Raw genomic sequence first — 5,039 nt, 5'->3', positions numbered from 1 at the left:
CTTGGAGATCTGAGCGCCTTCTTGTTTTCTTTGGCCGAAGATCTAAGCTCCTGAAAGGAAACGCGTGTTATCTTTGGGTGGGTTGAGTCAGCTCCCGTTTGGAAATGCTCCCTGAATTTGGGGCTCCGATCTCTACTGTCCATCAATTAAAAACTGGTTTTCTGACACTCTCCTGGCATAAACCCCAAGCTCTCAATTACCGGTATCTCTTGGCCCATGAAGGAAGAGCTTGAGCTGTGCCAAGTTCTGGGGCCATCGAGCTCCTTTTTGGGGTGTGAGTTCCTTGGCTCAGTCCCTAAACCTACCCTCCGACACGCCTCGTGAGCATATAGTCTCAAGAAGAAGCAGAACCCAAGAGTTTGACCTCACCACGTCTACGTGGAATGGACTTAGATCCCCTAAAAAGACACGATGACTTTATCTCCTCCTTTGATTGGCTGTTAGTCCCAAGGGAGACCACTGTCTGGTGATTTTGGGAAAGCTAAGAGCTGTTCACACTTGGGGGGTGGGCTGTGATGACCAAGGGACATGATAGCCAAAGTCATTGCGATGAAAGAAAAGGAACAAAAAGACGAAATTCCGTCGCTAAGTCATTACCCGTGTTTGAACCTTAAAATACAACTGGGTATTTAATGCTAAACGCCTCCTTCAAAAATCCATCCTAAGAATCCCAAAACACCCATCAGAAAGAATGTGTGCACCCCTATATTCATAGAAGCACGATTTACAACAGCTCAGATCTGGAAACAGCCCGAGTGCCCATCCGTAGACGAGTGGATGAAACAGCTGTGGTCCATCAACACCGTGGAATACTATGCAGCACTGAAAAAGGAGGGTTTCTTATCCTTTGAGACGGCACGGAGGGACCTGGAGAGTATGATGCTGAGCGAAATAAGCCCGTCAGAGAAACACACGTATCTCATGATCTCACTCCTACGTGGAATCTAATGAACAAAATAAACTGACCAAAAAAAAATAAAAAATAGGACCAGAGACTTGGATACAAGAGACAGATTGACGAATCTCCACAGGAAGGGGGTGGGTGAGGGGATGGAACGAGATTAACCAAAGAATTGATATGCATATATGAGTAGCCCATGGACACAGACAATACTGTGGGGGAGACCTGGGCGAGGGTGGAGGGGGACGGAGATGGGGAAATGGGAGACATTTATAATACTGTAGGGTCAACAACAGCCCAGCCGCGGTGGCTCCGTGGTTGAACATCGACCTATGAACCAGGAGGTCACGGTTCGATTCCCGTGTTGCAGGCTCTATCCTCAGTAGGGGGCGTGCAGGAGGCAACCAATCCGTGATTCTCTCTCATCATGGATGTTTCTATCTCTCTCTCTCTCCCTTCCTCTCTGAAATCAATAAAAATATATTTTTTTAAAGGAGGGGGCCAAAAACGTCTCTACCCACACACCTACTCATACGTCTACTCATACATGTATTTATATATCTACTCATATATGTACTCATACATCTACTCATGTATCTACACATACATCTACTCATACATCTATTCGTATATCTACTCATACATCTACTCATATATGTACTCATACATCTATTCATATATGTACTCATATATTTACTCATACATCTACTCATATATGTACTCATACATCTGTTCATACATCTCCTCATACATCTCCTCATATATCTACTCATACATCTATTCATACATCTGTTCATATATCTACTCATACATCTACTCATATATGTACTCATACATCTACTCATATATGTACTCATACATCTACTCATATACCTACTCATACATCTATTCATACATCTGTTCATATATCTACTCATACAGCTATTCATATATCTACTCATATATGTACTCATACATCTGTTCATACATCTCCTCATACATCTACTCATATATCTACTCATACATCTATTCATACATCTGTTCGTATATCTACTCATACAGCTATTCATATATCTTCTCATACATCTACTCATATATGTACTCATACATGTATTCATATATCTACTCATACATCTATTCATATATCTACTCATACATCTATTCACACATCTACTCATACATATATTCACACATCTATTCAGAAATCGGTTCATATATCTACTCATACATCTATTTATACATCTACTCATATATGTACTCACACATCTGCTCATATATCTATTCATACATTTATTCATGCATCTATTCATACATCTATTCATATATCTACTCATACATCTATTCATATATCTGCTCATACATGTATTCATATATCTACTCATACATCTATTCACACATCTACTCATACATCTATTCATATATCTGCTCATACATGTATTCATATATCTACTCATACATCTATTCACACATCTACTCATACATCTATTCATATATCTACTCATACATCTATTCACACATCTACTCATACATATATTCATATATCTGCTCATACATGTATTCATATATCTACTCATACATTTTCATACATCGATTCACACATCTATTCATATATCTATTCACACATTGGTTCATATATCTACTCATACATCTATTTATACATCTACTCATACATCTATTCATATATCTACTCATACATCTATTCACACATCTACTCATACATATATTCATATATCTGCTCATACATGTATTCATATATCTACTCATACATTTTCATACATCAATTCACACATCTACTCATACATTAATTCACACATCAATTCATATATATATTCACACATCGGTTCATATATCTACTCATACACCTATTTATACATCTACTCATATATGTACTCACACATCTGCTCATATATCTACTCATGCACCTTGCATGTGTGAGCCCTGGCATTATTTCAGAGGCAGCAATTATCTGGAACTCACACACTGCCAGTCACACACCAGCGATCTTGGTCGGTTTCCATGAATGGTCATTGCTGCTACTTGTTTTTCCCTTTATGGCACTTTAAAAAATTCCTGTTCTCATATTTTATTTTATTCTTTTAAAATATATTTTATTGATTTTTTTTACAGAGAGGAGGAGAGAGGGATAGAGAGTTAGAAACATCGATGAGAGAGAAACATCCATCAGCTGCCTCCTGCACGCCCTCCACTGGGGATGTGCCCGCAACCAAGGTCCATGCCCTTGACCGGAATCGAACCTGGGACCCTTCAGTCCGCAGGCCGACGCTCTGTCCACTGAGCCACACCGGATAGGGCGCGTTCTCATATTTTAAAAGCACCAAAACGGAGTGAGCAGACCCCAATAAAAGCAGAACCCCAGCCCCATGCCCAATCTCTCTTCTCTCTCTTTCTCTTCTCTCTCTCTCTCTCTCTCTCTCTCTCTCTCTCTCTCTCTCTCTCCTCTCTTCTCTCTCTCTTCTCTCTCTCTCTTCCTCTTCTCTCTCTCTCTCTCTCTCTCTCTCCCTCCCTCCCTCCCCCCCCCTCTCTCTCTCCTGGTAAGCTCAGGTGCATTGCACTAATTTCCAGGTCCTGTGAAGAATAAAGAATCACCAACCTTCATTCTATCAAAATTTCCTGATGGGTATCAGGGAAGGGTGTCTTACCACCACAATCAGAACCCCAAGGGCTGATTCCAACACAAGACGGGGCATGGATAGGCTGAGATCAGCAGCACAAAACACCGTCCCCGGCTCACCTGCCCAACTCACCTGTCCGTGGTGGTGTCTACCTGATTCTGGAGCATGGGACTCTCCTGGCCACCACCTCTCACCTGCCCCCAAACCACAGGCTGAGTGGCATTCTGCCGCGTCCCCTGGCAAGCCTGGTCCACTCAGGGAGAAGGAGATCACCTTTGGGATATGCAAATGAGGCCGTCCGCGCCCCCTGATTTGCATATCCTGAAAATCCAGGTTACAAAAAAAATGGGAAGACCTTCAGCGGACGCACCTGCAGACTCGCCCGCCCTGGCTCAGTGTCCTCACCTGTGTGCCCACCGGCAAATGATTCACCGAGGGCAAGGGAGGGGGGAGGGTGGCACTCTTACCCGAGTCAGTGGCTGAGATCCTAGACCCTGAGACTCTGAGGACTCCGTGGGGTCGCCGGGACAGCCTCGGGGTGACCTGGCCCACGAACTAAAGAAGATGAAATAGCCCGGCTGGTGTGGCTCAGTGGTTGAGCATTGACCTAGGAACCAGGAGGTCATGGTTCGATTCCCGGTCAAGGGCACATGCCCGGGTTGTGGGCTCCATCCCCAGTAGGGGGCGTGCAGGAGGCAGCCGGTCCATGGTTCTCTCTCCTCATGGATGTTTCTCTCTCTCCCTTCCTCTCTCTGAAATCAATAATAAAAAAAGAATATTATTTAAAAACAAAGAAATTATATAAATTAAAACCAAAAAAAAAAGTGAGAAGAGAAAATACACCGAGTGGCCAGATGATGATGATGATCTCTGAACGCATAATCATCTGGCCACTCCGTGTCGATCCTATAGAATAAAAGGCTAATATGCAAATGGTCCCCTCGACTGGGAGTTCGACCAGCAGGCAGGCCGGCCAACCGCCCATGTCCCCTCCCCCTGGCCAGGCTGGCGGGACCCCACCCATGCACGGATTCATGCACCGGGCCTCTAATATATATATATTCATTCAAACACACACTGAGTGGCCAGATTATTATGCGTTCAGAGATCATCATCATCTGGCCACTCAGTGTATATCCTCTCTTCCAGAATTATATCTGAATTCTGTCGAACAAGATGGAGGATCGGAAGAATTTAAGGGCTTAAGGGGGGATATACTATTTGTCAACACCATGCCCCAAATGGGTAGCTACTGAAGAGGGAATAATGCCTGACTGGGTGGCTCAATGGTTGAGTGTTGACCCATGAACCAGGAGTTCATGGTTCGATTCCCAATCAAGGGCACCTGCCTGGGTTGCAGGCTCAATCCCCAGTGTGGGGCGTGCAGGAGGCAGCCGGTCCATGATTCTCTCTCCTCATATCTCTCTCTCTCTCTCTCTCTCTCTCTCTCTCTCTCTCTCTCTCTTTCTCTCTCTCTCTCTCCTTCTCTCTCCTTTCCTCTCTGAAATCAATCTTGGATGGTGACA

The sequence above is a fragment of the Cnephaeus nilssonii genome, assembly GCF_951640355.1.
Source record: "Cnephaeus nilssonii genome assembly, chromosome: Y".
NCBI lineage: Eukaryota > Metazoa > Chordata > Mammalia > Chiroptera > Vespertilionidae > Cnephaeus > Cnephaeus nilssonii.
This window is presented reverse-complemented; position numbering follows the sequence as displayed.